The following is a 24,988-nucleotide window of genomic DNA, read 5'->3' as shown; positions in this document are numbered from 1 at the left end:
AAGCTGTCACTGTCGATAGTTCAAATGGTTCAAATGGCTCTGAGCACTATGGGACTTAACATCTGAGGTCATCAGTCCCCTAGAACTACTTAAACCTAACTAACCTAAGGACATCACACACATCCATGCCCGAGGCAGGATTCGAACCTGCCACCGTAGCAGACGCGCGGTTCCGGACTGAAGCGCCTAGAACCGCTCGGCCACCGCGGCCGGCTGCTGTCGATAGTAAATTGCACATTAGTCCGTGTAGCCTGCATGTTCACTTTGGAAGGGACTTCCACAGTAAAGTAATAATATGGTGAGCAAGGAACTGTAGAAAATTCACGAGATGAATTACCAGTAAATAATGCGCACATACAAAAAGGCAAATCTCAGAACCACAGAAACTGAGGTAACGTATGCAATATACATCCCGGATGTTTGGACTGGAGGCTGATCATTCTCCAACTGAATCCTCCTTTTCACAAATAAAATCTTCTCTGCGCCGCCTTGACTCTTGAGAAAGACTACTGTCAAACCCTACGTTCGTTAAATGGCTGGTATCCTAGAAACATTGGCCTAGCGACGTTCGCAAGAGCAGGAAAAAGTTGAGTAGGTAATGCAAGGAAACAAACATAACTACCCACAGTGTATACTATCAGCATGTAGAAAGTAGGAGCAGATCATCGCTGCAAAGTATAAAAGAACTAAAGTGCTCGACGGATGCGCCATATGCCACCTGATCTGTTTTTGCGACCTGACTGGTCACATGAAGAAGAAGATGCAATTTAGGGTGGAGTCTTGTGTCAGCAGTAATTGCCCCATTTAAAGCGTACGGGTTTCCAGCCAGAATGAGACATGCAGCAGTCAGCAAAACAAGCTTGTTAATGCATTTAGGGAATTTTTTTTTGGTGTGAAATCTTATGGGACTAAACTGCTAAGGTCATCAGTCTCTAAGCTTACACGCTATTTAACCTAAATTATCCTAAGAACAAACACACACCCATGCCCGAGGGAGGACTCGAACCTCCGCCGGGACCAACCGCACAGTCTATGACTGCAGCGTATGAGACCGCTTGGCTAATCCCGCGCGGCTAGGAAATTTTCTACAGATTCTTGCCCAACAAATTATTACTTTATTGTGAATGTTGCTTTCGGAGTGTACATGCAGGGTACACTGAACAGTGACCAGTTTACAGTCGACATGACAGTTTGGCAACGTTGCTAAAAATAAACGAAGAAGCTCGCTCGTGAGAATTACCGTCTCCTGGACGATAAGACACGCAACATCGCCTCCTTGAGGTCACGACTCGGGAGTCAAAGCTGCGTGAGGTGTCCTGCGGGTTGCAAAGCGCCGTGGTCCGCCTCGTCCGGAAGGCGAGAGGCGCCTTTGAGTCCGGAGGAAACGGAGTATCGTTGACACCAAGGCCAGCCGCTGCGTCCCACCTTCCTCACTTCGATGCACTCGATTGACTTCGTCCACGGTTCCAAGACGCTACTGCGCTGTAGGATGATACAGACAGCTTTGTGTCCATACTGTTCATTTCGTGTTAAGTCGGCGTCTGTGCGGATAGCTTTTGTACTTCTTCACCGCTTAAAGTCGCTTCTGCTCGACTCGCCTTCTTCGCTCCAGTGGTTCTCTTTGATCTGAAAAGAGTAAGGTACATGGAAGAAAACAAGTGCTGCCAAAATAATATCAACAAAATTCAAGTTATATTATTCTTCAAGAATCAAGTTTGCCAACATCACTAGCATTCATTTTATTACTATTACCGCCGGCCGGAGTGGCCGAGCGGTTCTAGGCGCTACAGTCTGGAACCGCGCGACCGCTACAATCGCAGGTTCGAATCCTGCCTCGGGCATGGATATGTGTGATGTACTTAGGTTAGTTAGGTTTAAGTAGTTCTAAGTTCTAGGGGACTAATGACCTTAGAAGTTAAGTCCTATAGTGCTCAGAGCCATTTGAACCATTTTTTAATCTGTCATACATAAAATCCAACTGACTGTAGGGTCACGAATATCTCTACATTAGGAAGAGCTACTACTGTTACATCTTCTTATGAATATGCATACACATATATCATTCTACGATTTGTAGGGGCCAGTTTACGCTCCATCTGAGATAACTATGTACTATAGTGGAGTCTGTCTGAAGTCTTTCCACGTGACTCACGTTGAGCCAGTGAGGCTGAGAGATCTTGAGGGACATTCGAGGACGGTCACATGGATGACGATCCGGCAGTAAGTAGGCAAGCAATCGATAGTCGATGCGCCGTGGTCGACCCGTGGCTACGCTAATTGCGCCTTGCTGGGGCCTAATGAACAGCAGCGGGCGGGCAATGTCCACCGCGACTAATGACAAAGTTGCCGGACTTACACATTTATTATTCATGCGCTCACGGGCCGCAAAGAATACTGAACCCCGAAGCAGGACTAGCTGGTGGCTGTGCAGGGCAGACGACTTTTTCCGCCTCCAGCTGTAGAACCAGAAGACAGAGCCGCATTACGTCCACTCAAGGTGGGCATTAGTGGGTAAAGTCCTTTAGCGGTGCGTTTACCTGTCGGCGCGGCCGTTGTTAGGTGAGTTGTGTTTTGTTCATAACTTAACACCAGTTTTCAAGTCTCAATTTTTCCGTGTTGGTCACAAATCAGATTTGTTATTTGATTTCACCTATCATATTCAATATCAGTCGATGATGCTTCCTTGTTTCTTCTTTGTATACGAGTAGACTGTAATTAAAATGTCACTCTTTTTATGTCAGATCTGAGATGATAAATCAAAAACACGTCTTCACTACGCGAGTTTTAGGATATGTAAAACTGAAACAGAGAACAGTAAGGCAACACTTTAACGGTTCGTTCTGAGAGAAAAATGTTTTGTCATAGTCTGGGATTTCTCGTTTGCAGAAGGAAAGCAGACTAACACCTCTAAAGCCTGCGGGGGTGGCCGAGCGGTTCTAGGCGCTACAGTTTGGAAACGTGCGACCACTACGGTCGCAGGTTCGAATCCTGCCTCGGACATGGATGTGTGTGATGTCCTTAGGTTAGTTAGGTTTAAGTAGTTCTAAGTTCTAGGGGACTGATGACCTCAGAAGTTAAGTCCCATAGTGCTCAGAGCCATTTCAACCATTTTTCTAACACCTCTAACTCTGGAAATCACAACGGTTATTTATGTTATATTTCAACGTTCCGTAGACGGTAACATCCATATAGATGCAACACTGGCTATTTTTCACGAAGACTGGAAAGAAATCTGTTACGATATTCTTCAAAGAAATCCCAGTATTTCCAAAGAATGTTTTATTGCAGTAAGGCCAGACTATATGACAGCTCGTCTTTTTTAGTAAACGACGGTAATCACACCGCATTGGTTAGTGTTATTTGGATTAAAATATCCTTTTATATTGTATTGTACAGCACTGCACAGTTTCGGCAATATCGCCATTTTTAGTGTGTCATTTTCGGACATAGTCTGACCCGCCAGGGTAGCCGAGAGCGCTAATGTGCTGCTCCCTGGACTGGGGTAGGCACGCCGGCCCAGGGTCGAATCCGCCCGGCGGATTAACGACGAGGGCTGGTATGCTGGCCAGCCTGGATGTGGTTTTTAGGCGGTTTTTCACATCCCGGTAGGTGAATACCGGGCTGGTCTTCACGTTCGGCCTCAGTTACAGGACTCATAGACATTTGACAACGTTCGCACTATTTCATGACTTACACTAGTCACAGACAGCTGGGGTACACTAATTCCGTCCTGGGGGGTTCGGGGTGGTGGCAGGAAGGGCATCCGCCACCCTCTGCCACTAACATTGCCATATCCGTAATAACAAGGCCGACCCTGCGTTCCTGCGGAATAAAGGCCTACAGGAAAAGAAAGAAAGAAAGAAAAGAATTTTCGGACATAGTCTGAAGAGAGCAGATTTGAAGAATAAAAAATAAAAATATGTTTTAATCCAATTGACAACACCAAGAGCGGCATGGTTATTGTGATTTAAGAAATTTTCAGGGTGCGAACATCGTTGCGGCTGAAACATGGTAACTAAAATATGTGAGCGGAGTTGTAGCAGAGATGAACTGTTTTTTCTCCTGATCAGAAGTAAGCATGTGCGTATAGCAGTATAGAAGCAGGTATTCGGGAAAAAGAACTCACTCCACACCACGATTTTCATACACATAATGGGCAACTATAAAAAGTGTCAGTAGCTCGCAGCGTTTCGAGGATGCCTCGGAAACTGTGCGGCAGCGATAGCAAGGCTGATCAATAACTTCTGACAAGAACGTCACAGTTATCAGTGTGGCGTGCTACCTTGGGCGCGAGATATCAAAGAGTGTCGGCGGGCGGTTGGCACGCCTGGAGCTCCACGTACGCGCTTACGGGGGCATTTTGGCACCCCTGCTCGGCCGCACAAAGTGTCCGAGACACCGGAATGGTTTACAGGGACAAAAATCTCCTCTAATTTACAGTTTTGCTCTCCCGCGGCGGCCTCCTCGCCGTCTCTTACAATCCGGGGCTAATTTGCTAATTGATGTTGCCTTTAATTAGTGCGCCTGCGGCTGCGTGGCGTCTTACAAAAGCGGAGGTCGGCGGGAAAGCCTTCCGCCAAGACGCCGCTCCGCGGTGCCGGCGCCTTGAATCGCCACGGCCCTTTTGAAGCGATTTCGCCATTCACTAGGCCGACCCGCCTCCCTCCGCTGCGAACCGCGCCCGCGCCACCGGCAGCTCTCGCCACCCGCCCCGCGCTGCAGCTGCGCCAACTGTCGCGGACGACGCGGACTCTTTTTTTTTTTTTCCTGGCGATTTTTCGACTGGAAAGCGTCGCAATAAAGAGGCTGGATACACGACGAAACGAGGGCACTGTCAAAATTTCTTAACTCGGAATGAAAATACTGGTTCTTTGCTAACGGCGCGTTCTAGTTTCTCAAACGACGACGGCACATTCCGGATAAAAGGAGGAAGATTGGGAAAAAACAGCACTTACTTTTCTGGAGAAAGAGAATTATTCTAAGGAAAATTTCATAATCTTTTAAAAGATAACAGTGAATAGACGTTTGTTACTCTACACAGCAACCGAAATGCATGAAATTGTCTTTTAGTTACAGAATTAATTAAGATAGATTCTTATAAGGAGAAAATGATGAAAATTCAACGTCTAAGCGAAGAAATATAGCGTTTGTTATGTTTACATATTGTTGCAGTGACAGACGTTTCTGATGTCAGCCTGAAAAAAATTAATCGTTTTTCTCAGGGCGTCTACCCATGTTGGTGATTCCATTATCCAAATGGTTCAAATGGCTCTGAGCACTATGAAACTTAACTTCTGAGCTCATCAGTCCCCTAGAACTTAGAACGACTTAAATTGAACTAACCTAAGGACATCACCAAAAAAATGTTCAAATGTGTCTGAAATCTTATGGGACTCAACTGCTAAGGTCATCAGCGCCTAAGCTTACACACTACTTAACCTAAGTTATCCTAAGGACAAACACACACACCCATGCCCGAGGGATGACTCGAACCTCCGCCGGCACCAAAGGACATCACACACAACCATACCCGAGGCAGGTTTCGAACCTGCGACCGTAGCGGTCGCGCGGTTCCAGACTGTAGCGCCTAGAACCGCTCGGCCACACCGGCCGACTCGAAGCAAAATCGCGGAACACTTGAGAGAATGTGAACTCCTCTCTACTAGAACACGGGTTGCGTGCGCAATATTTCCACATCGACAATGGCAGCGTATGGCGCCGTCGTCGCCAATTTGAATTGAAGCGAAAAGAAAAAAAAAAAAGAAAAAAAATTACACTTTGATGAAGCTTCGTTACCTGTCTGTGGCAAAGAGCGAGGAAGAGATCCCTATTTATAAGAAAAGTCTTCGCCACTTCTGAGATTGTATTTGACCAAGAAGTCTCCGGCGGCGTATAAAAAAGAAGAGGAACTGGCGAAAATTCTGAAGAGCCCGCGGAATGAGATGTTTAAACTTTACGGAGCGGCGTCCGAGACTTGTGCAAGTTTAGGAGGGCCAGTCTGGGGCGCGGTCCATTTCGCAGGGACCGCTCGATGCGAACGGCGGCCGCGTCTTCAAGTTTTAATGCGGGTTCTTTGCGGGAGCCATTTGGAGCGCGTCCACCAGCGGAGCGGCTCGGTGCCAGCGGGCGCCGCTCTGAGTCAGCAGAGCGCGCGCTTCTGACACAAGACGCCGGCGCCCATCAAGAACATTCCGGGGAAGCAGGCGCAATTAGTTTCTGGGAAGCGTCGCGGCGCCGTTCGCCGTACTCGGCTGACACACGGCTTTGGTGCTCGAGGACGACGCTTGGCGTCGTGCCCACACACTGCAACGTGATCCCGAACACCCCTCTCCGCGTGCGCGTCTTGTTACTTGTTATCAGCAATCTGCCAGGTGGAATAATACTCCCCACCTCCACCACCTCGTTCTCTTACAGATGGAGGCTGGAACATTAGGGTTTAACGTCCCGTCGGCGACCAGGTCATTACAGACAGAGTACAAGTTCGGGTTGGTGAAGGATGGAGAATGAACAAAATCTCAGCATTTGACTAAAGCGACTTACACTGAAGTGATAAAAGTCATGGAATACCTCCCTCTATTATGTCGGACCTCCTTTTCTCCTGCGTAGTGCAGCAACTCGAAGTGGCATGGATTCAACATGTCGTTGGAAGTCCCCTGCAGAAGTATTGAACCCTCCTGCAGCTGTAGCTGTACGTAATGGCGAAAGCGTCGGGGGTGCAGTGTTCTGTGCACGAACCGACCTATCGATGTCCCACAAATATGCGAAACGTGAAACCAGTCAGAAGACTGATGACCCGGAAATATATATATAGGGATTCACGTCGGGTGATCTCGGTGGCCAAACCATTCGCTTCAGCTGTCCAAAATTACCTTCAAACCAGTCGCGAATAAATATGACCCGGTGACGTTGTGCATTGTCATTCATAAAATTCCAGTGTTATGTGGGAACGCGAAGTTCACGAATAGCTGCGAATGTTCTCCAAGTAGCCGAACACAACCATTTCCAGTCAGTCATCAGTTCAGATGGACGAGAGGATCCAGTCCGTTCCATGTAAACACAAAAAAGTGGTTCAAATGGCTCTGAGCGCTATGAGACTTAACATCGGAGGTCATCAGTCGCCTAGAACTTAGAACTACTTAAACCTAACTAACCTAAGGACATCACACACATCCATGCCCGAGGCAGGATTCGAACCTGCGACCGTAGCAGTCGTGCGGTTCCGGACTGAAGGGCCTACAACCGCTCGTGTGCTGAGTTAACCGCTATTATTTTGTCAGACTAAAGGAGTAACTGCCTCATTCGTGCCGTTTAGAAAATATATATAGAATCTTAACAACAAATTATGTACCGATTATTGCTATCTGACATCCTAATAAGCTTTGTTGGATTTGATACGAAACAACTCCCGAGCAAATATTAACCGATCAGCCTTTATCAGTTGTACTCGGTCAGACTATTCTGAACTGTTGGACTGTAATCCACTAGTTTATAACGGTGGGTTAAAAGGGAGTGTTTCAGTGTGTGTGTGTGTGTGTGTGTGTGTGTGTGTGTGTGTGTGTGTGTGGTGTTCAATGTTAGTAAACTAATTCGTAACTGGTAGCAATTGCTCTTGTACGGAGTTAGCCTGGAGAATAAAAGGTAATTTCTACGAGAAAGAAAAAAAACGGGACCATTGAAAGGCAAGGCAACTGATGTGGCACACGGCAATTGGAACAGGTCTCGTCTAGCAAATAACTGAGTTGCTGCGACTCCATGCGCAAGTAGAGCGAGCTGCGGTCGCCGTCGGGACGCAGCGTGTAAACAGTGCGGTGTCGGCTTACACGAGGTGACGAATTTAATTTTCGCCACACTTGACATTTGCGCGCGGAAGACGGGCGCGCCGTCCCGCGCGGGAGGAAGTAGCTAAATTAGCCGTAAACAAGAGAGCGCGAGCCGCGGCAGTAAAAACAGCGGCGGCGATGACTGTGAGAAAGGCCGGCCGGAAGCGGCTGGGCTCGGCGCAGCGGCCTCTCTGCCTTGAGATCAGGTGGCGTCGCTTCCTGGGCGCTGGGCTCCCGTCTTCCGCCCGCATCGCGCGTGCCGTACGAAGGGGGTGCGGGGGGATGAGAGGGGGGCTGCCAACGCGACAGCGCTGCGCCGCGCCCGTCTAGAGGCAACACTTTCTTCTCGCTGTCATCGCTCGCCTAGAGTGGTTACTGTGCCCTGGACCTGTACACAACTACACCAACCAATAACAGTGGTCACGCAGTAGACACCGACAATGGCCTCAATTCGGCAAGGAACTGGCCCCGCAAGTTTCATCGGGTAGGCCATATCCAATGGAGACCATTCGTGTCGTGTGGCATTATTGGCTTGGACATCGCAAGGGGACGGTTCAGTCGCTTAGTTGGAAAGGGTTTCCTTCCTTTGAGACAATGGACCCTTTATTGTGGATACGTGAAAGCTTTGTCTTCCGTGTAATTGTAGTGTAGGAGAGTGTAATGAATGCGTGTGTAGTGTGGTGATGTTAAAATGGTTCAAATGCCTCTGAGCACTATGGGACTTAACATCTGAGGTCATCAGTCCCCTAGACTTAGAACTACTTAAACCTAACTAACCTAAGGACATCACACACATCCATGCCCGAGGCAGGATTCGAACCTGCGACCGCAGCAGCACCGCGATTACGGACTGAAGCGCCTACAACCGCTCGGCTACAGTGACCGGTGCAGTATGAACATATTAGGTATGTCAGACGACCACGTCACCTCGAGAAAAGAGGATTCAGACGTCGGATGGCTGGGGTGGCCGAGCGGTTATAGGCGCTACAGTCTGGAACGGCGCGACCGCTACGGTCGCAGGTTCGAATCCTGCCTCGGGCATGGATGTGTGTGATGTCCTTATGTTAGTTAGGTTTAAGTAGATCTAAGTTCTAGGGGACTGATGACCACAGATGTTAAGTCCCATAGTGCTCAGAGCCATTTGAACCATTCAGACGTCCAGTTGACAACACGGTTCATAGTTGGTTATCCTGCGAGGAGAGACGACACAAATTAACACCTGCTCGTTGGCTTGCCCCCTCACAGCCATTTTAAAGCTGGAATGTGCCTTGCGTCGACCAATAGCTCTTTTGGGGGTATTTATTGTGTGATGCTTCCTATCCAACACTTCCTTAGATTACAATTTACCCTTCTCTGGGCAGCCTTAGCACTGATACTTGTTCATAGGAATGGTTACCAACTATTTCAAGACATGCCAAATACGCCTGTTTGTGTTTCTTGTGATAAAATTGGTGTAGTTTTGAACCTATCAAGAGAAAAACCATTAAACATGCTATCAGAAACGGAAGGGGGCGATAATGCAAACAGGATTCGTATAATTTTTTCAGCACCTGATGGTGGAACATAGTTCCGAAACGCACATACATACCTTTACGTGCTTTAAAGGGGAAGCAATAAAGAAAACGCGACCGACAGTTATGTGTGCTGTGAGTGATGCTTTAGAATTTCCACAGTAAGACTTCACAGTTCAGAAGTCCAAATAGCGCGACGCCAACACTTCATAGTGGAAATCTTGTGATATGACACTAGGGCGTATTGTCATCCGAACTGCCAAGTACACCGGTGATGCCGCTGAGGGCGCAGGGATTACGACCTGTATCGGGAGGGCGTCGTTAAACAGGGCGGGAGCCGCTTGATGATCAAAGAATCGGGGACAAGTAGCCCGCGGCGGTGGGATCCCGAGCGGACACGCAGGTGCTCCTCCAGACCTATCGACCGCCGTGCGCAGAGGAGTCGAGCACGGCCTTAGCGTGCCGCGCCGTGTCTTTGTGCGGCCCTACCACAAAGCCGAGGGCTTCTCAGCTCGCCGCCACTTCCTTCGGCTCTGCACACATCTTGAGAGCAACACACGGTAGGTCGTCAGCGCGAGTTCGCAGGACCTGCTGCATCGAGGGTGCCAGTCTCGAAGGATAGTGGTTACCTTGGTTTGCCCCTAAAGTAATACTTCGCGGCCCGACGCTCTGGACAAATGGGTCCGCGTATAAAAAAAACTGGTTCAAATGGCTCTGAGCACTATGGGACTTAACATCTGAGGTCATGAGTCTCCTAGAACTTAGAACTACTTAAACCTAACTAACCTAAGGACATCACACACATCCATGCCCGAGGCAGGATTCGAACCTGCGACGGTAGCGGTCGCGCGGTTCCAGACTGAAGCGCCTTTACCCGCGTGGCCACACTGGCCGGCGGTCCGCGTATCGTTATGGCGAGATCTTCACCAGGGCATTCAAGATGAAAAGATGCGACGTACAAGTGTTGAGATTCGCTCCTGAGGGATGTCGCATTTAAAAACTGACTGACAGCTGAAGGACTCGCGTCACTTGAGCGGGGAACTTAAACGCTTTCCCGTAACGGAACTGCGGTCGAACTGTAGCCTTCACAGATGAGACTACTTGATGCATTCTCAGACGTCTCTTAAAAAAATCTGGCGCCTAAGCCAGCAAGGAACTAGCAGCAAGCTGACAGGTTGCTTGAAGAAAGAAGAACAGCTGAGGGCAGCCGCCAAGTCCCGAGGACTTGGCACACTCGAACGGGGAGTATAAAGGCTACAAAAAAAAAAAAAAACTGCTTTTAAGTTGCAGATTTCTTGCTACATTTTAACAAACATCATGTCGGTACCAAACGACAACTTAAAGTCAAAGAAATGAACAGAAAAATAAGCTAGCTCTTCTTCGTTTTCGTCTCATAAATGGAAGGCAGTAAGGGTAAAGCCTACCGCGGTAGGACTCATATCTAAGAATTTCTGATCGCTTTACACGTTTCATCCCCTGTTCACCCACAGTTTCAGTTTCTCAAATTCATTCATTTTGAGCTATTCGGTATCTCTTCTTTTAAGGAAACCAGCAGCAGTAAACCCATATTCCGCCACTTACAATTTTAACTGGTTTTCTGTCAGTTTGTGAGTCCCAAGGAGATACCTTAAACACTTGAAATCGATTGGGAGGTCTCTGAAAGCGTTTGTGTTGAGTAATTCTCTGAAAGGGTGTCAGTGTTTGAGTACCAATTTGTATTCTTAAAGTTACCGTCACTGTTTCTGTTCTACACTGGCAAGAAATCAAATGATTCGAATACGAAGTATGTTTGCTGGATGCAACCCAATCAAAAACAACTCCCAAATAAACAGAGCCCAATGCAAAGATCTGTATTTTCGATGTTATTCAATGAAAAATATACTTCTGATCAAACTGAATACAATATACAGAGTACATTGGATTCAGAGCTCACGTGCTGAAACACGATGAAACTCCCAAGTCAAGTTTTACGAGGGAAACAAAGCAACGCTTCGTGACAAACTATTCCTAAGGTTTTGTGACCGTAACGCTAAACCTCATATTTTATTTCATCTAAGCCTTAAGCACTTGTGGAAGGTCATTTGATTTAGTGTAACACAGACGCTCACAAGCCGGTCAGGACAATCGCCGAAAGATATCCACAAGGCAAAAAGTGTGACCCAGTTTTTTGGAATTTACCCACAGAGGCCCCTGCACTTCCGTTCAACAAGGATACGTTTTGTGATTAAATCTTCCTTTCGCTAGTTGTCGTGTAAACGGTACACTGTGCACAAAGGGAGGAGGCATATTTGACTACACTCTGAGGCTGTTGTTCGACTCTCAGTAGGGCTGTCGTGATTTTAAGGTGTTTGTAATTTCTCTAATGGGCTTTCAAAATACACTAGGATCATTTGTTGTTGCCCACACAGATCAAATTCACACAGCTACTACGAAAATAGAAGTACTAGTGCTGAGCAAACCAGCTGAGAGCATCTGCAGATTTTAGCAAAAGTACAGAAGGAAAATGATTTCTTTCCTCAGCCCGAAGTTGCAGCGTCTGTACAGACTCTCAGATGCTCGAACGCCGAGAGGAGGCGAACCCCGCCGCCGTGCATCTCCGACGGAGAACCGCATCGGGCGTCTCCCCGTATTCGGTTTCGCGCAGTGCAAGATTATTCATGAATGCCGGCTGGATCGGAAGCCCCCGAAACCGGAATTAATTCTGCACGCAGAAAGAATTAATTGAAGACTTGTGTAAGAGCTGTCGCAATTACTAGTGGCTGACTCCTTTGATCGCGGCGGCAGCTGCTGCTTGCAGGGTAGGGGGCGGGGCTCGAGTCGCCTCTCTCTCTCTCTCTCTCTATCTCTGTCTCTCCCTCTCCCCCTGTGAGCGACGATCGATGCCCGCTTTATAATCTTATTTGCGTCACGGCGGATCCTGATATACTCGCGCTCGGCACACATCGCTCCGCCGTCACCGGCACCGGCACGGGATAATAATGCACGGGTAGGCAACTTCTGCGGACCGCTCCTCTTTCCTTCCTCTCTGTCTTTTTTTTTTTTTTTTTTTCAACTACCGCCGCTTCCTCCAACGACGCCGGCGCTCAACAGGCGCTCCGAATGCACCGGCCGCCCAACCGGGAAGCGCATGTCGCGCTCGATCGATTCTTCTGTCCGCATTACAAACAAAAGAAACTAAAGGCACAGCAGTCTCGTTTCGTGGACAACGTGGGCCCAAAGGTAATAATCGTTCTTCATCTTTTTACCGCAATTTGTGTCTTGTGCAATATATTTAATCGGGTAAACATCCGCAGTTGAGGGCCACATTTATAGAATAAAACTCCGCTTCAGTTGCCAGTAATTTCCTTAATTTTTCCCCACGACCAGTTTCGAAGCTTAAAGCTTCATCTTCAGGTGCCACCAAGCGTAGGACGAGCAACCACAGTGTCGGCCTCGACCGCACGACACATTGGCATCTAAAAATGAAACTTCTAACTTCGAAACGGCCTGGACAGCACGTCATGGATGTCGGTCGTGAAATAAATTAAGAAAATCGCTGGTAACTGAAGTGGATTTTTACTCTAGAAATTGTGTCTTGTTCCAATGTGTGTGAAATCTTATGGGATTTAACTGCTAAGGTGATCAGTTTCTAAGCTTACACACTACATAACCTAAATTATCCTAAGGACAAGCACACAACCGTGCCCGAGGGAGGACTCGAACCTCCGCCGGGACCAGCTGCACAGTCCATGACTGCAGCGCCTCAGACCGCTCGGCTAATCCCGCGCGGCAATTGTGTCTTGTATGTTGACGATATCATTAATAACGATCAGTCTCGCCCGTCCATGACTGACGAGTCTCGTGCGATAAATTGACCCTCCTCTACCACAACGAAATCTTATAATAGGCCATAGCAGTGAGAGGAGGTGTGGGAAACGCAAAACTGCATGCACATCGCGACTAATCGACGTAGCATCTCAGTATTGCACCTCCAGAACGTAACAAACGCAAGTACACTGAAAAACGTACAGCTGCGTTAACTAGTAGTAAACTGCAACATCTTTGTAGTAATGGAAAATACTGCAAGCACATTTACGATGGGGACCACCATATCTCCATTAATATACTGTTTTATCACATTCTGTGAGCGGAACTGTACAAGAATGGAATTGCTAAGCTCTACATAACGAATTAAGTTTCTGATGGCATCCCATTCCTTCCGTTTAAGTGTCAAGAGCACAATCCCTGGTACGACGACGGTCACTGAGTCGCAGCACTTTGCGGTATTAAAACTTAAACGGCATTAGAATTTCAATTTCCCCGCAAAGAAACATCGAAGCTACTAGTCCGAATGTCTGAAAAGCTGAACGTACACACTATTTACTGGAAAACATGTACAACGTTCAGTCACATCCCTAGATTTACAACTACCACCATTGTTTCGATTATGTCGATCAACTGATAGTATTTAACAGGTGGCAGCTGTATTTCACTCAGTAAGTTTTTATAAAAGTGTTACGAAGTGTGGCATGAGATTAAGATGTATTGAATGCTACCAGTTATTACTTATAAATTAAAAACAATCGCTACGTTACATGCGAATGTTAGGTGGTATGAAACCTTTCAGCTGAAATACGAATATAACACGGGATGAAGTTAATATTTTACATGTGTGTGAATGTAATTTGCACAGATGTGGATGAGTGGCTAAGGGGTGAAATGCCAGACTACGCATTCAGTTGTCAGGAGTTTGATCCTCGTTTGGTCCTACGAGTTTTATCTGTCACATATCAGTTATTCCACATCTGGTCTTGTCGTGGATAATAAAAAGGCTATGTTCGATTATAGTTTGGAGTCCTTATTAAATTAATCTATATCTATTATAAAAGTGGATGTAAGTATGTACGTATGTATATATGTATGTTACCCATCTGCTCCTAAACCACTGTATGGATCTCAATAAAACTTGGTAAACATGGTACTTACTGTATGTAAAGAACCACTGTGGGGGTAAAAACCACCTACCTTTCAAAGTGACGGGAGTGGGGGTGGACAGGGGCGTGGCTGCGATGCGCAAATAGCCACAGTCTATTCATCCAGTATTTGAGAATGTGAGCAGGTAGTGACTTGCAGCAAACTTTACACTAATTTCAAACCTTTATGAGATTATTTCTGGATGACAGCATCTACAAAAGAAAAAAAAATTGTCGCTTACTACGTTTTTCCTGTTTATGCAGTAAAACTGTAGCATCTGGCATGACCTTTCAATTTATTACTCCTGTACTAATGATTCTATTCGCAACACAATTCGCAGACAGTGTCCGCATATATTACTGGATGTATCTGCAAAATTATTGTGCTACACATTTTTCAGGAGATATGACGTCACAAACATTGAACTGCGCGAGAAAAAAATCTGCAGGGGGAAATTCGCCACAGATACACGTGAAATATGTGTACAAATATGAGCGAAGTACGTTAAATACATTTGACAAGTGCTTAAGTGGGCAAAGACTTGCGTAAAAATCTCCTTTTGAAACTCTTGGATCGATTTAATCTAAACTTGTTTTACCTCGTACTTAGTGTGGTGTCACCGCCAGACACCACACTTGCTAGGTGGTAGCCTTTAACTCGGCCGCGGTCCGTTAGCATACGTCGGACCCGCGTGTCGCCACTATCAGTGATTGCAGAACGAGCGCTGCCACACGGCAGGTCTAGTCTAGAGAGACTCCCTAATACTCGCCCCAGTTGTACAGCCGACTTTGCTAGCGATGGTTCACAGTCTGCATACGCTCTCATTTGCAGAGACGACAGTTTAGCATAGCCTTCAGCTAAGTCATTTGCTACGACCTAGCAAGGCGTCATATTCAGTTACTATGAATGTATTCTGAACAGATAATATTGTGAATCATGTACCGTCAAGAGCGACGTTGATCATTAATGGATTAAAGTTAAGTATCAAACTAATTACGTCCGCTTTCTGAATTCTAATTCCTTGTCATGTTCCAGACCTCACGTCAGTATAGTCCTTCCCTCCTCACGCGTGCCTTTCGGCCTCCACTAGTAACACGGTGTTGGCTGTTCTGCTAACACATCACTTAGTATCTGGAATGAAATGCTGTGGAGGCAAGAACCAGCAACCACCTGTTGTAATGGGGGTGGTAAAGAGTAAAGGGAAAGAGGGGAGGAAGAGAGGGAGCGACAGGGAGGGGGAAGGAGGAGATGGTCAGGGAGAGGGGGAGGGGAATGAACTGAGAGAAAAAAGAGGAGGAGATGGGCAGAGAGAGGTGGGAGGAAGAGATGGACTGAGAAAGGAAACAGGAGGAGCTGGACAGAGAAAAGGGGGAGGGAGAGGTAGAAAGAAAACATGAGAACATGAAGAAATGAACAGAGGGAGGGGAGTGAAGGAGATGGACAAGCGTGGTGTGGCAGGTTGGGGGGGGAGGGCGGGGGAGAGGCTGGAAGAGGTGGACAGATAGGGGAGAAGGAGACGCGCAGCTGAAGGAGATGAACAGAGAGAGGGGGGAGAGATAAGCTAATAAGATTGGAATAAAATACCTATCTAGACATCGATGGGTACTCAGCTAATTCCACTATAATTAGGTTGGTCGATTAGTTCAGGAGTCGGATGAAGGCGACGGCTTCAATAGGACCATGTCTGGAATAGCAATGAAGCGTTTAAAACAACCTTCGAGTTGTCGAAGACTTTAATTAATGTTGCACATATGACCGCTCACTACAACACCCGAGGCAGGATCTCCAATTTACTACGAAAATACGTCAGTAGCAGCCTCGATGTCGATAGGCCATTATGACCGAACTTTTCTCCTTCTCCCCCTACAGTGGCAACGATTTAAAAAATTCCGCGGCTTATTTTCGCACTCCACAGCCGCGGAATTCCATTCCGAGCAGTGGAACACACACACGCGTCGCGCACGCGCGCGCTGCAGCTGACCGCCAGCGTGCGGCAGCAGCAGGCGCCGGCCGGCGAGACACGTCCTCCCAATTTCCTCTCCATTTCCAGTCAATCAGCGCCCCGGGGCGCTGCAAACACGCGCCGCAACGAGTAATTGCGCGGCCGACCTCACCTGAAAACCGCACGCCGCAGCGGCGGCGGCGGCCACGGCGGCGCGCGCCGAGCACGTTCCAGCCGGCGCGGCGCGGCGCGGCGTCCAAGTTGCCAGCGAGTGGCCGCCGGTCTCGGCGGCCGCTGTCCGCAAATAGACCCGCCCCTCCCGCTGCGACCGGCGACCGGTCCCTGCCCCGCGCCGCGCCGCGCCGCGACTCGCGTGTAATTAAGTGTAAACATTTACCGTCTCAGCCGGCGCGCGCGCATGATTGCGTTCCGCGAGCTTCACAGGATCTGCGGCGCATTGTTTCGAGCCGACTGGCGCAAAATCATCGGCCGAGTGTCGCGGACGCGGTATTACGGGGCCGTGCGCAAAAACCCCGCACCGCGCTCTGTTACCGGCGAGGGAAAAGCCTCGCCACTTCCACCGTGACAGCTAGACGAGTAGTGCAGTCGATGACACTCGACTACGTTTGGCGCTCATTCCATTATTTACGCAGAGTTCTTACTGACATAAAAATTAAGGGCAATATCTTAAAACAAAATGATATACCTCAGCACCTGAGTCTAATCCAAAATATGTCCATACACAACGAAAAGTCCATTTGCGAGAACTATCTGTCAAGGAATGAGACAAAGGTGTCCTTTATCAAATTGTTCAAATCGCTCTGAGCACTATGCGACTTAACTTTTGAGGTCATCAGTCGCCTAGAACTTAGAACAATTTAAACCTAACTAATCTAAGGACATCACACACATCCATGCCCGAGGCAGGATTCGAACCTGCGACCGTAGCGGTCGCTCGGTTCCAGACTGTAGCGCCTAGAACCGCACGGCCACTCCGGCCGGCGTCCTTTATCACCCATATTATTTGATATACAGGGTGATTGCGTGATGATGTTACAAACTTTCAGGGATGACGGAGAAGGGTGTATGTATCAGTCTCAGGTAAGGGACTCTGGTCTGGAAACGAGCAAACCGAAAAATTATAAGCAAAAATCGTGCTGATACGTCTGACAGTGGACCTCTTCTACTGCAAGCTCTTTGTTTTCCATATTTTGGGGGGGGGGGGGAATTAGTACAGATCAAAACAAGAAAAAATTGTCCATAAAGCGCGGCCACTAATATGCAAGTCTTGAGAGCTATGGGCCTTTGTTCTGTAGAGGAGACGTGTCTCACGAAAACAAAGATGAACAAATAGTCGTAGCTCTTATTTGGATCCTTAGAGGCCATGTTTCCTTTACATTTGTTCTTTTTTTTTTTTTTTTGTACATATTACCTCGTCCCAAAATACGGAAGGCAAAGAGCTTGCAGTACGCGATGTCTGCTGTGCGTCAGAACGATTTTTCCTTATAACTCTCTCGTTTCAGAAACAAGGTCCCTTACCTCAAGTAGATATATTTACCCTTCTGCATCATTCCTCAAAGTTTGTAACATCATCAGGGAATCACCTTGCATACACAGACGACTTCGTAAAGACGTGGCAGAATAATCTAGTGCACCACTACAAACTTAATAATAAAGGTATAAATAAATACCTGTAAGATGATCAGATAATCACGGACTACTCTCCTCGAAAAATTTCGGGAAAAAACAATGTTGACGTTTATAACGTGATATCAGTACCATTTATAATTTATTGGCAAGAGACTTGGACTCTAACAGCCAGTGAAAGGAGGAGGACTGTAGCATTAGAGACGGGACTCCTACGACCACTAGCTCGTTACAGTATCATACACCGGATAAACAACAATGTGATTAGAAATGTACTCGGTGTAAAAAAGCATGCTTCAGAAAATAGAGGCACGCAGAAAGAAATGGCAGGACGTCAGATGAACGAATACATAAATTAATACGCAAATATGACCCTTAAGGGAAAAGTAATGTTGGGCTCCTAAGAAGAGATGGGGGGATCAGCTGCAATACGCTTGAAGTCCGGACTTCAGCCTATAACTGGATGTGATGATAATGAAAATCGTTGTCTAGCCTTATACGAAAGTGAAAATTGGGCGATAAGCAGCACAGACAATAAGAAAACATTTTTGTGATGTGGTGCAAGAGAAGTGTGTTGGAAACTACATAGAATGGTCGGTTAGCTGAAGAAGAGGTATTGAATCACATTTTAGAGAAAATAAATTCATGGCTCAACCTAATAAAAAAGGAAGGGCCAGCTCATACCACACATCCTCAGACAACAGGGAATAGTCAGTCTGGTAATGGAACGAAGTGTGGTGAGCAAGGTGCGGGAGGGGCGGGGGGGGGGGGGGAGGTGATTTCTCAACTAGTCTCCTTATTGACTAACAGAACCGGCTTTCCATGTAGCTTACAGTCTGTTGCAATACGTTTTCTTCAAATGTTAAAGTGTTTCTGTATAAGGCGACTTAATGCAGTAAATGACATCGAACCAGATTCGCGGTTGAATCGATAAAAAGTACAAAGTCTACAAATGCAAACCGAGCGAGGTGGCGCAGCGGTTAGCACACTGGAGTCGCATTCGGGAGGACGACGGTTCAATCCCGCGTCCGGCCATCCTGATTTAGGTTTTCCGTGATTTCCCTAAATCGCTCTAGGCAAATGCCGGGATGGTTCTTTTGAAAGGGCACGGCCGACTTCCTTCCGCCTCCTTCCCCAATCCGATGAGACCGATGACCTCGCTGTCTGGTCTCCTCGCCCAAATCGATGAATCATATCTACAAATGCAAACATTCAAACTTCGCTTATTACGAGTCTGTTTTCCATTACCTAACATAATTTTCATCTCTGGCAGTTCCTTGTGTTCAGATAAATAAGAAATAAAGGGGCCACTGTACTTTTTCTTATTTATAACTGCATATATGATCTGACAGTAGTATATATACCGTCTCATGTATATGACAATTGATAATGACCATGTGAACGACGTTGGCCAATAGTGACGAATAAAACATTTTACTCCAACAAGACAGCCTGAACGAAACCTTAACGTCTTTAACAGAAAGCTGTAACTCTTCAGTTAAAACTTACATGCTGAGAGACGGTAGACGATGTATACTTGCGAGACACATCTTCAGGGCCAGCTCGAGTATCCACAAATTTAGTTCATCTCATCGTAATACAAACTGGACTTTCACAGCCGATGATTAGCTGAAATTTCCAGGTTCACAGGTGCCGATATATAAAATTATCCACTGACATTTCATCCCGATCTGTGAGAGACGTTCAAAATGGTTCAAATGGCTCTGAGCACTATGGGACTTAACTTCTGAGGTCATCAGTCCCCTAGAACTTAGAACTACTTAAACCTAACTAACCTAAGGACATCACACACATCCATGCCCGAGGCAGGATGCGAACCTGCGACCGTAGCGGTCACGCGGTTCCAGACTGTAGCGCCTAGAACCGCTCGGCCACTCTGGCCGGCGTGAGAGACGTCTTCAGAAGTATAACTGCCGATTTATCTCTGAATATATCGGTCGCAGATGGTGCGGATAGTCTTGTACATCGACCACGGCCTCCCAGACCGAACATTTTCATTAAACAGAGGTCGTGTAAGACTACACGGTGCTGTAATGAAGAGAACTGAAATTTTGAGACGTGCTAAACAGCATCCCGATCTGGCCCCCAGTAAGACCAGAAGGGCACGTCCCTCGTCACTAACCTTTATGGCAGTCCTGGGTTAGAGTACCGGGACAGAGGGCTGCTGGGTCTTCCGTGGTCCGCGTGAGCGGCCAGAAGACGGCCTGCGGACGGAGGCGCTAGGCGCTCTGCTCCTTGGCTTCGGCTCCCCGCAGCACATACCGCCGGTCTGCCGGCGGCTGCTCCGGCCGTAGCGAGCGGTTCCCGTTTCCTCATTACGCGCCAGTGGGCCGGCCCTGGCGATCCCACGCTCCGCGGCGGCAGGTGCCACCCCGCGGTCCGGCCCGGCTCTCACGGTCGTGGTCGAGGCCCTCGTCGTGGTCGTCCCCTGTCCCGGGCCGTTCCGTCCCGTCCCGTCCCGTTTGCGGAATCGTTGCCCCTGGTCCAGAAGTCCAGCCCCGCGCGACCCCAGGGTCACATTCCCGTGAGAAGCTGGCCGCACCTGACCCCTGGAACCTCCCTCCCTTCCGATCGGGAAATTTCTGGTCGAACTCAGCTTCCTGACGGGACTGGTCCCTTCCCGCCCCAGGACCACTTGTCACTGCCACCGCCTTTTCTTTCGATCCGTTTCTTGTCTTCAGACCAGCTTCCCGTACACAAGACCCTTACGATACTGAGACCCTTGTGAATCGAGTCCAGATCGGTTTACCCCGCCGTTGCAACAGGCAGCATCCAGCTTCCATCAAGTTACAAGAGGCTACACTCGAATTTTTCTCGTCATGAAGACTCGTGGGAACATGCCTCTCAGTAGCAATGCCTGTAGAAACAGCTGGACATCGAGTGAACATCACAATAGTGCTTTTTTTTACGCAATGAAACTGACTGCTGTTAATTAACCATCATCAATAGTGATAAAAAAATACTCTCGCAGACGACAACGAGACACCGTTGCACGTTTGAAAACCACAGCAACTAAATTACATCTTAAAGGGAGTTTGGCAGAAAGCAAATGGCGAACTAAAGGAAAAGTAACATTTACGAACGAAGCCAAATAAATTCTGAACTAGGTAATTTTAATACTATCTCCCCCAGGCGCAGATGCAAAAATCCTAAAATATATCTTGGTCAAAATGGAGAACGGTAAGCTGCCACTAGCTCTAGATGGTATTCTAGGTATCCATGGATGTATGCAACTCACCCTGAGGGTCTTTTCGACGGACATATATTCTCAGATTCAATTTTCTGTTATTCGTCTGTATAAATAGTTTGAAGGATGGAGGAATAGAAGTGTAGGGTTTAACATCCCATCAACGTCGACTCATTTAGATCAGAATCAGCTCATAATCTCGAAATGTACTTGGAGTGATTTTATACAAACCACGGCAACTGAACTCCAGTGTTCTTCCGATTGTGAGGATCTGTCGCCTCACGTGGTTAAATCTTTTGAGGGTAGTAGAGTAGACAGTTGGTATCTGCTGCATCTCTGTGGTCTTGAAGACCATACTGTCAGACGACAATTTCTCTGCCTCGTGATGGCTGGGTGTTGTGTGCTGTCCTTAGGTTAGTTAGGTTTAAGTAGTTCTAAGTTCTAGGAGACTGATGATCATAGATGTTAAGTTCCATAGTGCTCAGAGCCATTTGAACCATTTTTCAGACGACAAAATTCACATTCGCACACAATGGCACACAGGCTGCTGCGAGTTTGCAGCCTCGGGCTTGCGTAAATATGAAATTAACTACAAGCAAGGTGGTTAAAGAGGAGATAATATGTATAAATCTGAAACAGGCGTAACGTGATTCACTTTATAGTAAGGCAGTAGTTGTTTTTTTCGTACGGTTCACCGAGTAGAACTACCGCCTGTCGCAGAGACGAGTAAATCGCAACCTGATCAAAAGTATTACTGTCATTATCGACTCTTGGCCGACTAAATCACTATACTGATTGTTTTTTCTGGATAGTTTCCCATAGTCCTGTGGGGAAATGCCCAACTGGTTCTCCATTTCTGCGGGTAGCTTCACATGATAAAAATATTTAAGATACGAAATTACGAGGAGAGCTATGCATTACTACAGCAGGCCAAGTAACTTTCATAGAACGTTGCACTAAGCTTCAACGAAGTCACTAAGTCCCTCTAAACAACGCTCGGAAACGTCGTAAAAATCGTTAAGTTACCAGATAACAGAAACCCGCTCTTTGGGCACGGAGCCCTTTGAGAACCGCAGTGTGAATGTCCCTATGGTTAGAACATCTCTTTCTCCCCGATGTTCTTTCAGATTGCCGAAAAGATAGAAATCGCACTGTGCAGGACGCGGACATCACGATCACCGTCACCCACATGTGTGCGGCCTTGTCATATTGTTCCACCTTTGTACTAGCGCTGGACGCCATATAGCATTTGCTTCATACACTATCAGAGTTTAATAGCGAATCTGCGTGCCATTTGGACGTTTTGCTCAAACGACTCGTCCCGTCCCGCGTACTTAAAATCTGGAGTACGTTTAGAGTTGCCACTCCATGTCAATTGCATATTGTGATGTACTTGTTACGCGTGACGCAGCAGAACTGTATCTGCAGGAAATCCATATCATGAACTCTTTTTTGACAATGCGTCACTCTTGTCTCAGCGTAGGACGACATATGTCGCTGACTTACGAAATCCCTATGTACGCAAACCATTATTTAGACGACTCGTATGCAGAACTGTACAGAAAAACGCTGTCGGTCCCTCTTGCCTTCCTTCGGCTGCAGTAAGTGACATCAGACACACAAACAAATGTGTTAATGATTGGGAAATGTATCAAGTGCAGTAGCGACGCGCCAGGAAACGGACAGGAGGAAGCTGCGGTCTCTCCTTGGGCTCTCGTTCTCCCGGGTGGGGGAGAGGGGGGAGGGTTGGGGTGGGAGGTACGTGAACGGGGCACGGGGCACGGGGCACCCGCCGGTCTTGCCCGCCTGTGACAGCCACGGGCCGTTCGTGTCTCAGGCCAGGGAAACCCTGATTGAGGATTTCCTCAATCACTCAGACGAACGCGCGCCTCACGTAAATAAGGGCCAGAGCGCGGACCCTTGATTTCTGTCCTGTCCCTCGCTTCCTCCCGCCGCGGTGCAACACAAACAGCTTGTTACTAGCCGCGGGTGGCGGGGGCGGCCGTCCGTGGCCGGCACCGTGGCCCAAAAAACTCCACACTTTGCGCCTCGTTCACCTAACAAGGTACCGCGGTGTCTCCACCAGGCATAACTACCGTAAAACGAGGCTCATCATAGCTAAATACCACAGCAAATGAAAAAAAAACTTGCACCTACTACTGGACGCAATCGTAAAGAAACGAGGGACTGTGTCGCAGAACACAGTGATTTTGTTTTGTTATTTTACAAAAACAAAAAAGCCATCTGCGAGTAGGACTCGCACCCTGAGTGTTCCGTACAAAGTTAATTATGTATATAGACAATTCATCCATTCCGGGAATCTAGGATTTCGACCATTTGTACCCGTTATCGACGACATTGATACTAGCAAGATATCGGCCTCTGTGATTCCAAGAACTTTGAGAAATTTTAAATTTAGGGTTTGAAGTCAGGTAACAGATGACAAAAGAAATATCTTTTCGTGTGCTATAGCTACATATTAACAATTTTCTGATACTTTTCTTTTCCTTGTACGGTGAAACCTTTCTTCTTGCCGAATTTCATCACTCAACGTCAAAGAAGTTTTAAAGAGTGAGTTTGCATCAAAATATTGGTTGCATTGACTTAGAAGTTATATTTATTACAACGCCAAAGGAGTGTAAACTTAGTATGCGACATATGTTTACCAGATCGTGACAAGAAGGTGTCCCAGCAGATGCACGAACAGACAGACAGTCTGATAACATAGGCAAAAAAATTTTTTCGTGTAATGCTCAATCTTACTTCTTGCCAAATCATTATTCTAGGACAACGGGAAGTACTCTATAGGTTTTAATGACCGAGTTTGCGAGTACGGTACCAAAGTATGTGGCAAAAATGGTTGCATCTTTTCATTGCACTGTCTTAGAAGCTTCACTTTTTTCCTTCGCCAAGGGGCCATAGACCTTAATATGTGACGTTTCAGCATTATACTTCTACCCGCTCCTGAGAAAAGGGGTTTTGAAGGTCCGTATGTACTGGTAGACATACAGACCTACCGACAACAAAGTGATTCTACAAGAGTTCCTTTCTTACACAGACTGAGGTACAGATCCCTAAAAATAGTCTACATCACGATTTATTTAATAGTAATTACCGGTTTCGGCCCAGTTAGGCGCTCTTCAGCTTTAAACCTAAAATTCCACAGACGTCAGTTGTTTTTTATAAAACACGAAAAGCACCTATGTATAACAGCTGGACAACTGTAAGGACAGTAAGTGTTGCAGAAACAGTATCAGCTTTCGCTCCAGGTAACGTGCGTAGCTGATCGGCGACCGTTTCGAGTGTCGGACTGCCCAAACTCTGATTTCACAGTGGGACGCAACCCTTGTGAAGGATCATCCAGCGCAAAGTACGGCCGGCAGCGTTCTCAGATAACAGTCTTTTTCTGTGGCTTTCTCCATGCCTGATACTCATTATGTGTGGCAAAGGAATACATCTGCGGTATCAGTAACGTGTTCTTAGTGCAGACGCAAGCATTGGAGTCCAACGGAGCGGATGATTGGTCAGCGGCCAGTATTGACGGGTTCGCGGTTCGCCTGAGGAAGACCATCCAGCGCCGCATCTGCCCGCCGGCCACGCGCCTGTCCCGTATCGGGTTTCACACGGCCTGGCGACCAGGTGGCCAGCCGCCGGCCAACAGGCAAAACACTCCGCCCACCGACATCCCAGCTTGATCTAGAGTCATGCTGTCTCTCCCAAGTGCCCGGAGGCCGCCTTCAGGTCGCGTTTCCAGTTGCACGGCATCTCTCGTAACGAGATGGGAACGCTCTGCACTCCGCCGAGATCCAGGTTCCTTTGTGATTTCCCACCGCACTGGTTCACCCAGTGTCAGGCCTTTCCGTTTATCTGTCGTAAATATTATTCCCAGTTGTTATTCGTTTAAGTG

This window comes from Schistocerca cancellata, chromosome 1, assembly GCF_023864275.1.
Source record: "Schistocerca cancellata isolate TAMUIC-IGC-003103 chromosome 1, iqSchCanc2.1, whole genome shotgun sequence".
Taxonomy (NCBI): Eukaryota; Metazoa; Arthropoda; class Insecta; order Orthoptera; family Acrididae; genus Schistocerca; species Schistocerca cancellata.
Note: the sequence above shows the minus strand (reverse complement) of the source record.